The following is a 14,351-nucleotide window of genomic DNA, read 5'->3' on the forward strand; positions in this document are numbered from 1 at the left end:
GGCATTTTCATGTGTTGGTAACAATCATTAAATTACTTTGGAGAATTTAACCTAAAAAACAATCCACCCTGGCCTGACCCCTCTTGTACAATATTTCGTGTTAAAGGGGAGGACCACCCATTTTCAACATTGAACTATGTCATTAATATAGCCTACCTTTGAGTTGTTATGTGGAAATAAATAAAAGGTTCCCCACCTTCTGTCAAGACAGGCTACCTCCCTTCTGTGTGGAACTCGAGGATTGATTTTGGAGTTTGTATTGTAAATCACACGGCTATGGCAATGACATAGTTCATTTGAAAATGGGTGGTCATTCCCTTTAATAATGATTCTGTTCCTCTCAGCACTCGTGAAGGAATGCACTTATGCTTTCTCTGAATGGAATGCAAGGATTATGTTGAAGCAAAAACTCCAGTGAAAGATGCAATAAAAGTATACTGTAATGTCCATTAATAATAATAATAAACATTATTTAGTAGGCTACCTTTCAAAACTGGGTTACAAAGTGTTTAACAAAGGACTTATGTACTGTGTTGTCATCAGATATGTAGCCTATAGTGTAAAACTCCGATGGAAGACATGTGCAGCTGTTAACCTGGTAAATTACATTCAGACATACTTTTTCCAGAAGATAACGGTGGCATTATTTATGAAAACTTAGCTTAAATGTCTACTTTATTTAAAACTGCTGCACTGTCAAATATCATTTTTTGGCAATATCAAGTTTCTCTAAAGGATGCTAGATGGACAGGCCTTTTCCCACAGCCTATTAGCCGTATTAGGCCATCTAAAGGGCCTAAACAAGTGTCTCTATCATATCATGGCTCAAAATGTAATTGTAAAGTATTTAAAATAAAATATAATAAAAGGGTCACAATTCCATTTGATAACAAATAAGCAATTGGCACTGTAGATTTTCTTTTTATCATTAAACATTTTATTGTTTTCCATATTATATAAAAAAAAACAATTACAATATACATCACAAAATAAACAATCAATCATTTTTGAAAACAATTTAATAATGCAAATTTCAACATCTTTACACAAAAACAACTTGACTTTACCCATTAACAGCATTTACATTTATTGTTCAGTTCTGTAGCACTGTAGCCATATAAAATGTATGTTTGCCTTAGTTATCAGCGACATTCATCCAGATTCAGAGAGGTGAAATGAGCTAGCAGTCAAGGTTGGCTTTCAAGTTGCTAACTTTGTTGCAGTGATAAGGAGGAAAAGAAAAAGAAAGACAATTTATGTCTCCCCCCACAAGCAAATACATATCCCATTCAAACTGGTCATCAATGGAACAAATATTCAAATATGGCTCTCATTTTCCTATTAATTGACAGTATAAATCACAGCAAGCTACCCAGTGTTGTTGGAATATTGCTGCCTCCCACTGTTGGTGTTAAATACCACTCATCCTTTAAATGAGACAGGCCTACCACTTGGTTTTCTTGAGTTGATGCTGCCCTCTCAAAATTCCATATAGGATTTTACAGTGTTCCAAATTAGGATCCCATCACATTATTAAATTCCATTAGGCTTTTTTGACTAGAGTTTAACAAAGTGGTTCTAAAACATTTAATTTCAAGGACACCATCATTCTGAGTACACACACTTGGAACCAAATGGACACTTGCAGGGTTAACACTTTCAGAGTTAAAGGTAGGGTAAATGATATTCCTTTGTTAAAATAAGTGTATATATTCTGCGTAATCATTGTTATAGCGTGTTTGTTCAGTAACAGAGGTCTCCCTGTCTCTCCAGCTCTTTAATAAACAGAACATGCATTTGGTGGGGGGACCCCCGTTATTGACCAAAACAAGCAGTGGAGGCCATTTTGTGGTGCCACCAACCACAAATATCACATTACCGTACCTTTAAGGGTCCATTTGGAACCCTTCCAAAGAACCCTGAGGGTCTAGGGACCCATTTCATAATGTATTCCTGCCGTACTCACAGGACAGCCTTGCTTTCTGTTCAATTTTCTGACAAAACATAAACAAAAAATCCTAACCATGGAAAAACACTCAGGGCACGGTCACGCCTCACTTTTCTATGAAGTGAAGTTGGATTCTGCCAATGCTTTTCGCAGTAGTAGATACAAATTATATAAACTATCTCCCCTTTAATACCAATTGGTATTTTATTCTATATCATTTTTATCACTGATTAGTCACCTTTACAACGAGATACAGCTTGTATGCATAGGGCATTCGTGGAATGAGCAACACAGCCAAACGTGTGGGTAGTAGCCCCCCCCCCAAAACCCCCCCCCAAAAAAAGAAAAAAATGTCAAAATCCAATACAGTTCTATTGGTTTTCACCTGTGTTGCTTGGTGCATTGAATGTGCATTTAACAGCAAGCCCACAAGCTTCCCACTATATGAAATGGATTTCCTGTCTTACTGACCAACTGTGGTTTCCAACAAAATGAAAGCAAGACACCGCAGGGATTTGAACCCCGTCCCGAGCAAGTCAGGAGTGCCACCACCGGAGTCTTTTGCTTTTTTTGTTGTGTTTTTTTAAAAGGGCTAAAAGCAAAACCTGGAGGAACAGAACCTGAAAGCTTGTTCCCCCAGGAAAAGAAAACCCCTGGACACCTGGCTGCTATCCTATCACCACCTTAGGCATTTTGCTTGGTCCCGAGGCTGAAACTAGAGGAAGAGAGACAACTGGTTTCCCCAATCCCCAGCAAATCCCCATAAATTGCATTGCTACAGAACTCTACAGAATTCACTAATAAAATAAAATCCATGATACCAGTACATCAAATATTCGAATTCACTAATAATAAAATCCATGATACCAGTACATCAAATATTCATATCTATATAATATATACACATAATGTTCTTATCCAAAATGTACAAGTTGACTTATCAGTGACACTCATCCAGATTCAAAGGTGAAATGAGCTGGCAGTCGATGTCTGCTTGCAAGTACCTAAGTGTAATGGAAAGAAGAAATGGACAATTTATGTCTCCCCTGCCCCCCCACCCACGCAAGCCCAATACTCATCACTTTCAAACTGCTCATGTATGGAACATATGCATAATATGGCTGTCAGTTACCAAGATCAATGTACAGTATAAATCAGCTACTCTCCATCACCAATGCTCAATTCGAGAAGACAAGGGATTTTACACAAGAAGCTGGCTGACCCGAGTCACGAATCCTCCCACGAGTCTCTGTGGCTGTTAGTCGCCCTGGCTCAGTTGTGATTTAAGCGGAATCAAGAGAATCTGAAAAGGTAGAGAAAGAGTGTTGCCCCCCCCCCCCCCCCCAGCCAAATCTAAGGCAATGTTTGACAGAGACTTCATGAGCAATATGTAATCAAAATGTTATGCAGAGCTGATGTGCATGCAACGTTTTGAGTTACACAATTAAGCCATGAAATGTTAAAAGAAAAATCAAGGGAACCGAAATTACTTAACTTAGCACCCATGAGACTGACATGATGCTGAATTGGCAAGACAAGCCTTTGGCTCTTGATCTGAACGTGACTGGATTCTCAGTGTTCCATCACAGGGTTAGGGCCATCCCAGAAGCCAAATTCAAGACAAAGTTGAGTAATTTAACCTGAGAAACCAAAAGGGAAAGAAAAGGCACACACGGCACACAGAGAGGGGGAAACTTCTGCGAAGGACGTCGGGGGGTGTCACGTTTAAGCTCAAGCGCACAGAGGGTTGGTACTTCATTCAGGGGGCCACAATCACTTGCCGACAGCTTCCACAGATGGTTTTGCATTCAGAGGCAGGCGCGATCGAGAAGACAGACGAAAATGATCTGAAACAAAGAGTGACCTACACAACACACCCAACCACACTGTAGTAAAAAGCCTCTATCTTATGGCTTAAGATGCAAAGCAGTAGGACTCTAAGGCCAAAGAGGAAAATATGCCAGTAAAGCATTGTTTGATGTTATTGACGGTTTGAGGTTAACATAAAGCCGGTTCAAGATGTCAGTTGTCAAACTACATTGTAGGGAGTCAAGTTGGATTTGCCTACAATTTTGAAAGATATGCCAAGATCTTACTACATACATGTTAGAAGACCTCACTTGTGCTTGAACCCGTCTTGCACATTGATTTCTGAAAAGAGAAAGTGCAGGAATACCCCCCCCATCCAATACCAAAGAACAACAAACTGGAGAGCAACACATTTATGCTGCATCTCAGTCCAGATCAAGGCTGCACAATGCACAGCATCTTACCTCAGCTATATAAATTTAGAATGCCATCGCACAGTTGCACGACTGAAAACATTACAATTACTAGACTGCATCTTACACATTTGCGCAAGGCTGGTAGCTGAGGGCTAGTAGTTAAATCTAATGCATGTAAAAAAAGACCTGTCTTCCATTTGTTCAAATTGCATGTCGGGCTGAATTCAAAGGGTCAGATGATTCCTGTGGTCTCCTAGGTAGACTGTATTCTTCCTTTGGCGCGTGCAATTCTGCAAGATCAAAAAGGCAAACAAGCAACAACCCTGTACCCCCACCCAAAGAATCAGAACTGACTATTGTTATCCTTCCCCAAACAACATATGCTTTACTTCAGATAGCACTGGAATTACCATTATAGGATTCCATCAAATCTTCCAGTTATCATAAATGACTTGCTTTGTAAGAAAGCACAGCTGTACAATTTCTACATTCAAGTATTGCACAATACTGCTTTGCAAGTAGATGCTTTCGTGTCAAGACCAATCAGGGCAGTTGAGCCCATTCAAAAGATAGTGTCCTCACTGGGATTGATAATCATTTCCACTTTTGGACATCAATATTTGATGAATTCAACTTATCTGCCTTCAAGTTCCGCTTAAAGAGCTGTCATGAAGCCCAGGTCACATCCGTGCGTAACAAAGCTCCAAGCTTTGGTCATACCTGAAAAAGCACAAGAAAAGCTGCCCCGCACAAGCCACCCAATTCCCCAAAAGAAGAACAGCTGCCAAAACTGTATTCAACCACAACAAGCTATGCATTTATTATGCAAAAGTTTAATCCTTTACAGATAGTTCAGTCCTTGTATTATCAATACAAAGCATTGTAACTAATTGCAAAGGAAGTGCAATGGAGGCAATTTCAGATAATGAATGTTAAAGAGAAATGTGAACACATTTAGTGACCTTACGTGATGTTTGATGCACAAGTACAACCGTTACATACAATGAGTTAGCAGAGTTCCTGATGGTCTTGAGTATTGGAAAGCGCACAGGACACAGCACACTGAAAAATGCAAAGGGGGGAAAAAAGGAAGCCTCCCTCCCACAGAAACCCCCACCCAAAATTACAAACACCAGTAGAGAACTCAACTACAACTGTAAGACCAACAATACAGAATCATTACACTACTGCATTACTATGGACACAATTCAAACAAAATTCAGGTAAACTATTTGCCAAAGTAAACATTTAAAATACCACAGGCCTGAATGTGAAGGCTTTCCTCCATAGGGACAGTAGGTGAACTTCAAAGTAGGTTTATTTTTGAAGGGATGAGACATACACTTATCTGCAAAAGTCACAAAAAAGCAGACCCATCCCCAAACCCCAACAATGCAACTTTAAAGTAGGACAGAAATATGATTGGCATCTAGTGAAAATGACTTATTACCACAATCCCTGGGAAACCACCAAACTTGTTGCTACAGCAGGAGGCCTAGTTTGATATGCTTGGGAGTTGCTACGCTGCAAGGCAAAATGTCCGCTCGAATGAGACGTGGTGCACCTGGTTCGCTCCTACTCAAGCCATTTGGATCTTTTTGCGTTGTGTTTTCACGAAGCTGTAAAGTCTAGGAAGAGATGGGTTAACAGCCCCCAACCCACCCCCTGATAATGTGGCAAGACCTCAAGTTACAACACAAACAAATGTAATTAGAATGAAAATCGTATAATGGAATTACTCCAGATGGGCAATACCTTCCTATTTTCCCTTTAACCCAGCAAATGCACCGGATTCCATCCTTAGTGCTATATTATGATGCGTGTTCAACTGTTTTGAGGGGTTGGCCTGTGAAAAGAAGAACTCAAAACATGTTGTAAAGCCCCACCCTCCCAAATCAACCCCAAAGTAATGTACTGAGCCAAGAATGACTAAATCAATTTAATTACATAGGGGTTCACTTAAATCTCAGACTACAGCATGTACAATTGAAGCGATGTACAAGGATAGTTACACCTACATGTACATTCCATGCAATTCACTCACTGCTCACTTTAACCAGAAGATAGCTGCTCTGTACCCATGGGGGTGTAGTACCAAGAAAGGCTGTCGTATACACACACTCGGGCGTACAGGCGACCATCCACTCACACGCCACTTGCAGACAACTTCTGTGGGACCTATTGAATTAAACAGAAAAAATCCCTCTCCTTCCGGCTTGGGGGAACTACATCTGAACGCAGTGGGTTGAGAAGTCCTTAAGACGTTCCTCTTGTCCGCACACTACCACGACCCATGGCACACACCACAGCAGACACCACCACACTCAAGTCAGCGCACAACAGGAGGGGCGACCGGGGGACAGAACGCTTTACACGCCTTGCCTGGAAAAGGAAGAGAGAACTGTGCGAGAAATTATGTTCTACAAAGATGTTTCTGGAAAGTTGGATAATAGTTTTACAGCGATACCACTACCCCGACATACAAACCAATATGCTGGTCTTAAACTTGCGAAGCTAGACGGTACTGGCGTTCCCTTCTCCCACCCACTCTGCAGCTGGTACCCTCCCATCACTGGCTGGCTGGCTGGCTGGCTGGCTCGCTCTGGGACAACTGGTGAACTGCTCCACTGGTGGCCATCCTGTGCTGCTACCCTGCTCTGTGGCTCTGGCTCCCTCTGGTGTACACCCGGCTGATTCTTCCTGCTTGTCTGGATCCCCTCCTTCCCTGATCCCCTCTGGTCCTGCCTGGCACGCCTCTGGTCCTCCCCGCTTCCTATGGCCTCGCTGCCCGCTGGTCCTGCGATCTTCCTCTAACTAAGTCCATTTTTCCTGACGACAACTCAGTCCTTCTCTCCCCAGGAATAAAAAAAATCTTCTGTCTTCGGTGGAACAATTATTAAAAAAAAAAAAGAAAGAAAAAAAAAAGGCTAGTAACCCAAAGAAAAAGTCCATATAGGTTAAACTGAGCCTGCAACTCTTGGAGCTACCACTTAATAAGGCTTTTATGTTGGGTTCTTTGACCTAACCTGACCAACCCTCTTCTTTGCTACAATATCAAGGAACATCATTTTCTGTAATACTGTAAATCTTTGTTCTTGAAGCTTTTTTTTCTTCTTTTCATTTCATTTCTTGAATCTTGTTTCTTCTTAATATTTAGATTTCTCTTTTTTTTTTCTTGTTTCTTTTGATATTTCTTTCTTGGTTTCTTTTCTTTTCTTTTTTTTCTTACTTTCTTCAATGATTCTTTTTTTCTCAATTTCTTTTTTCTTTCTTGGTTTCTCTTTATATTTTTTTTACTTGGATTTTTTTTGTCTTGATTTGTTTTCCTTTGTCTTGAATCTTTTAGCTTGACAAGAGATGCCATTTTGTACAGGTATAAAAAATGTTGAATCTTCTCTTGAGCCTATAGCTTGACAATTAAGATGCCATTGAAAAAAAAATCCTCTTGTAGCAATGACAATGAATACAACGGCTTGGGTCTAAACAACATTGAATATTACTCGGTTTTGGCTCAACAGCAGCAGCCACCATCTTGCTGAAACGTAATTACATTTGCTTGGACGACAGAATAACGTCTCCAACTTAAGTCAGCTCATCTAGACACCGATTCTGAATGAAATAACTTGTCTGAAAGAGTTGATACCTCAAATGACTACACCATTATCTCCATCTCCCTGACCCTGGGAATTGTCTAGCATTGTCTAGAGCAGCTGTTCTCATCTTGCTGTGAATTGAAAGCTGTACCTATTTGTTCAAATCGATGACCATTGCAATAACCTAAACGTAGTAGGCTATGATTAAACAGAATAAACAGCTGGCATGAGTTCCCTGGGCGCCATGTTGATTTGACTCGAATCAACAGTCCAGAACTAACAGTAGAGTAGCCTTAATGCCTCGTTACTCATAGCCTGACAATCACAAATGTTTCAAAAACATCACTGCAACATCTATCTATGATATTCGAATATGCCATTTCACGTAACAGCTGGCATCCACAAGCCAACGTTAGATGCATGACTACCCATGACTAGATCTGTAAACAATTTAAAGTCAACACAAATAACTCCAACATTGAATTCACGTATAATTCCAACATTGGGTTCACTTACTGATGTTGACATTTGCCGTAAGTACTGCATTAAACGCAGACAATTCAAACAAACATAACTGTGCCAAAGGTTTTAGGCTTCCTTCCACCGAACTAACGAAAGTAACGTAACCAAACTTTAGTGACCATACAACCTCATTCTGCTCAGCAAAAACGAACCCTATTGCTTCAGGTTCCGTGAAATAAAAAGATAACAAAAAGCTTTCAATAACAGCAGCTAACGACACTGATAATCGAATGCATATTGCATAGAGCTTTAAAAAGAATACGCTCGCTACAGCCTGTATGAAAACATACACACCAGACCGCAGCGATGCTGTGTGTGTGTGTGTGTGTGTGTGATGATGATGTGATTTCAAAACTGCGTCACGAACTGATTTTATACCAACGCGGTGATTAGGCTGGTGCCAAAGAGTATACATCCGACAAGAAAGTAGATCCTGTCTAGAACAGTGGCACCCAAATACTGGGCCGGGACCCATTTATGGGTCGCGGACACATTTTTATGGGTCCCTTAATGTTTGTTTCATACATTTAGTTTTTCATTATTATTATTTGTAAAATTATTATAATTTCAAAACAACAACAAAAAACATTACCAAAAAAGCAAACATTTTCATGATAAAAATGTCCACAAATTAGAAAAGAAATGTAGGCTAGTAGTAGAAGTAGTGAAATAGCCGATCTACAAGCTCACAATGCTATTTTCACAGTTCGGGCCCCGGGCAAACGTCTAATTTCTCTTTTAGGTCACGGGCTAAAAAGTGACTGGTCACAAGTTGTCGTTTATGTTTATTATCAACACTTTCCCCGACTGATGGATCATAAATTCACAGCCGTTTTAAGGTTACAAGTTACAGAGAGAAGTAAGAAAAAGTAGCCTACTGTTAGCCTACAGTCAAAAAGAGCAAGCACAATAAAACAAGAATAATAAAGTGTAAAAAAAAAGTCACAATAAAAAGAATAATATATACATAAATACCAAATAAAAGCACAAGTTCTTTAGGCCTACTGAAATTCAGTGAAACTTTAAGTCCGGTTATACTTCGTCGCACGGCGGTGTCGTGCGCCCACAATAGCCAATCTACAAGATCAAAACGCGTAGCGGATGCGGCGCTTGTGGGCTTCTAGATCTATGGTCACCGCGCTACACCGTCGTACGGCCGAGGCATAAATCAGGTAACGGTCACAAACAACTGCTGCGGATGGTTATTCAACTGGCTGCGTAGTCTCCACAAACCGGATCAAACCGGAATGTGTGTGTTGGCATTGCCGGATCTACTTCCAGTTTACTGCAGTGCTATGTGATAACGTGATTGATTTTGAACAATAGAAAATAGCCAAGTCATCCACTTCTTTTATTTAGATAGCTCTTATTCAATGAGACCATCTTTAGTCTTTTTATATGTAATTTAGACAAGAGCAATTTGCTGGTGGAGCTGTCAGCTGAGCTGTAACAGATGTAGTTTTTACTTTTTACACTGCAGAAAGTGAATAGGCCACCAGTATACCAAACAACAGTGTTTGTGACAGGACAGACGAGAAGAAATACCCAGAAAGAGAGCGACCACTGATATATTTTTGAACAGGAAAACACAGGGTATGGAAAAGTACCAGCCAGGAGTTGTATAATTGAAGTTACACTGTTGAGCAGCAGAGGGAGTATTAATATCCACCCCCACCCCTCCTACTCTCACTCTCTCTCTACTTGATTAAAATAGACTAGGTAGTTTGGACAGTTTTTCTCATGCAACCACTTGTATAATGGCTGTATGCCATTGATTAGATCAGGGGTCTTCAACGTTATCAGGCCATGGACCCCTTAGCTGAGAGAGATGAAGCAGGGACCCCCACAACCTTTTCATAGATTCCACATTGTTTCATTGTTTGACAGCACAATCATCAGTGTATTTTGGATTCATGTCAATTTGTGTTTTCAGATATTTAACCACTTGAACAGTCAATACTTTATAAACTTCAAGCTCACAAGTGAGCTTGTAGATCTGCTATTTTTGGCTAAAGTTCTCTGAATATGGACGCCAGGCTTCATTCAAGTGGTTAATATAAAAAAGGAGGAAAAAAAGTTTCTATCACACAAAGATTTGGAGGACCCCTGTAGTAACTCTGAGGACCCCGGACCCCCTGTTTAAGACCCCTGGATTAGATTGTTTCAGTCCCCTGCAACTTCAAAGAACTGATACTATCATCAGTTTCAGTGGGACATGGGAGGCGGCCACTTGCACTTACATTTGGGGGTAGACTTCATGTATGGTAAATGAGCCAAAGGCCAGGGCCTATTCGTATTTTAATGTTATCATCAGAGCCTTCTGTTCTTTGCAGACTTCGAGGTGTGGTGGGACATTGAAGGTTCCTGCCAATTTGCATTGAGTCCCCCCTCACTGTTCACAAGTGAGACTGTGGACAGTGGATTTGGACTGGAGGATACTGTTAAAGGTGTGGTATGCTGGATAACTGATTAAAAGGTTGTTGATTGATGATGATGAATGAAGATTATATTTATAGAACACAGTTTTGTAAGTTGTGAATCAACACAAGGCCAGTTTTTATTACTATTTGAGGACAAGTTAATCCAATACAAAGCAAGCAAAAAATACAAAAAATAAAAACATTACAATTTCAATGCTATTGAACACCCTTGTATGTGTGTGGGCTTTACAAATATTGATAGCAGAACACAGAGGGAGAAGCGCACACCTAAGTTGGTGAGGTGCTGGCCACGCAGATGAAAACTAGTTTAAGGAAGAAAGAGGCCGCACAGCTCTTCAGCCACGATGCAAAACTTTACAAATATTGAACCAATAAAAATCAATCAGTTTGGATCCTCAAACTGTCGGTCAAAAATCTCCATTTGAGCTGTATGGGTAAATGATAATACAGAGACATTCAAGTAGGCTATCTGACAGTGTATAAAGCCCCTGTAGGCCTACCAACTTTTTTGAGGCAGTATCGTGTTGTAGTAGGCTAAAAACATTCTTTCTTTCTTTTTTTTTCTTCATATCCCGAAAAGTTAATATTTTGTACATAGCTGGTTTGGTTTTTCCCTGACAGCAGAGACAGCATGCAATAGCATGTGCTTATCTGTATTTGCTAAATAAATCATGATAGGCCTACGTAACCATGCACTGTGAACTAAACTGACTTGTGTGCCTGGCTGTGATCAAAGAGTGAATACACGAGACTTAGAGTTCCCTTATATTATAGCTACTGTAGGCATATGGTGACATCATGACAGTTCATCCATATCAGTAGGGCAAGTGAAACTAGTTAATGATTATGTTCTGCTGGACCATGTTCGATTGTGTCCTGTAATTATGCTTTTGGACAGTTCAATAAGAGGCCTGTTACATCAAGCATGACGTGATACATCAGCCCATCACCAAAGCATTAATACAGTACATCACTAGGATAGCCTATTATTCAACAGCAAGACACTGAGGGAGACAGACGGATTCTGACACACAAACCAATCCAACAACTGGATACTTCCCTGAGCTTCCATGGACAATTACCATCACTTTACAAACTATTTTAAGAGAAACATTTTTGCGTCAAACATTCAAGCCTGTATGGACTAAAAATATTATTTGATATTCACATTGACTACCAATTATGGCAACTTTACCATTCCAACTTATGAGGATGTTTGTTGAAAGTAGTTTACAATTGTCTGGTCTTCAGGGATGAAGACCCACAGACAGACATCTGGGCAGTGGACCAAAGGAAACAGCTAACGACCAATATTTCACTGATCAACATTAGTACAAGTGGTCAACCCAAGTCAAAAGAACATCACAAGTTTGTCCCTTGCAGGAAAGCAGCCTGTGATGGAGCACTTTTTCACACCTGTCCACAGCCCCTCTAAACGGGATGAGATCACGCCACAGAAGCACCACCACCAGCATCATCACCAACATCCTCACCATCATCGTCACCACCCTTATCACCAAGATGCAGAGTTACAAAGGTAATGACAATGCTCTTTATTTATGTTGCAACTTTCATACATAAAATGCAGCTCAACGTGCTTTACACGAAAAAAGGAAAAATTACATTAAACAGAAGATAATAATAAAAAATGAAGCAGAACAATTTAAAATTAGAAGGAAACTAAAAAACACACGATCAAAGTAATATTAAGACGTTGCTTAAAAGTATCTACAGATTCAGCCATTCGGGAAGGATGCATTATTTCAGGTTTAGTAGTACAAAGTCTCATAACCGTTTCCAAACAAAAATGTGCATATGTCTAGCATTTATCCTAGTTATGCTAATTCCAATGATCTAAAAAGGAAGTATAAAGTTAAACGTTTTTCAAAGTGTATCAGAGTAACTGTCTGAACGCTAGAAGCCTTTCTTCCCGATCCAGGTGCAAATATTTGTTTCCCCCATAACATGGTTACATAAATGAAGGCACATAACTATTTGTTGAATGTAATACGTTTAAATGAACACATTCTGATTGTAGCATTGTTTAACATTTATGTTTCAGTGACACTGGTTTAGATGAAAATGATAGAAACATAGATGATAGCCATGGACACCATCATCACGGTCAGCACCATCGGCATGGTTACCATCCCCATGAGGACCATAAACACCATGACCACCACCACCACCACCATCCTCATCATGTTGAGGATGGTTCTACCGCCTCATCTTCCTACTTCTCATCCTCCTCGTCCTCCTGTTCAACCTCGTCATGGTACACAGACGCAAGTGCCAATGACCACGGCGAGCGATGTGGTGGCAGGGAGCCCATAGTCTATGCCAATATCATTCATGAACACCCAGAAGGTACCTATGACCACGTCCACGGGAGGTCACAAAAGATGGAAAAGCATGTTTTTAATTCTCTTCACCGGGGCCACAGTCGTAGCGATGAAGGCCTGGAAAACGAGCCGGGGGGAGCACATGGGGGACCTCAACTGGAACACGGACCACTCTATAAGACAGCAAGCCTGAGCCGAAGCCTAGCTTTCAGTGAGGAAAGTATTGTGCTTGGGACGTCAGTAGGCCCTAAGAGAGCTGTGTCCTCCAGCCCGCTACCTGGTAAGGGCATCCTGAAAAACAAAGAGCCACCTCCAGATATCCGCAAGGCCAAGTCTTTGGAAGTGTTGTCCCCAAGAGTGGCTAAAGGAGAAGGCCAGCATGGAGAGAAGGGGAAAGGACCTCCACAAATGGAGATGGAGAGAGCCAGAGAGGATTTTGTGAAGGGGAAGTTGCAATTCTCAGCCTTCCTGGATGAGATTACAAAGCAGGTTATTAGTCCATCTAGCCTTAACATGTTGGGGGTTACCACCGTGAAAGCTAGCGGGAAATCCTCTGCTCCAGCTTCAGGCCAAGCAGCTGGCCGGTCCAAACCTCAGCTTTCCATGGAGAAGCACAAAGAGAGCCCTGGAGAGGAGAGTGAAGATCAGCCTAAACAACAAACCACACAGGGCAAATCAGCTCATAGCGATCCTCAGTCACACACCAGAAAACATGGATCTGCTGTTAAAAAACCCAGTGGTAGTCCCCCTCCACATCCCAGTGGGTACCGCCCTCACTCTGGGGGCAACCGCAGAGACAGAAGGTCACCCCCGACCGAGGGGCCAGTGACAGGGGACCGATATAACAGGTATGGTCCTCACCTTACTGATGGAACCAGCAGCAGTCCAGAACTCATTCTGCCCAAAAGAAGTGACCATCGTAAGCAACGACCGACCGCATCCCGTAGCCCTCCTCCACATCCCCACCACTTATCTCACCACCAAACCCACCCGGATCCACCTGGCCTCAGGCACCATGTAAACTCACCCCCTCCCCCAGCTTCAGCTGTGAGACCAGGCTCTGAAGCGCCCAAGTCTCCCAAATGTAAGTCAGATTCCTCCAGAACCAGAGACACAGCCTCCAGCGCCACCAGCCAGAGCTCAGAACATAGCGACCACCACCATGCAAAAGTTGCACACACTGGTCACCCACAACAGCACAGGGTGAGTCCATTATAGATTACGTTAATTTTACATTTCTATGGCATTTTCTGCTCAACAAGACCAGCCAGACTCAAATC

The 14,351-nt window shown here is 41.4% G+C and overlaps 1 protein-coding gene across 1 annotated transcript in view; it reads left to right on the plus strand.

Moving 5' to 3' along the window:
• The window catches only part of LOC308302148 (phospholipase A and acyltransferase 3-like), a 273,125-nt gene that overhangs the window by 19,093 nt on the left and 239,681 nt on the right, over positions 1-14,351 (plus strand). The gene's annotated exons all lie outside the window — the stretch shown is intronic.

This window comes from Nannobrachium achirus (genome assembly GCF_963921795.1).
Source record: "Nannobrachium achirus genome assembly, chromosome: 17".
Taxonomy (NCBI): domain Eukaryota; kingdom Metazoa; phylum Chordata; class Actinopteri; order Myctophiformes; family Myctophidae; genus Nannobrachium; species Nannobrachium achirus.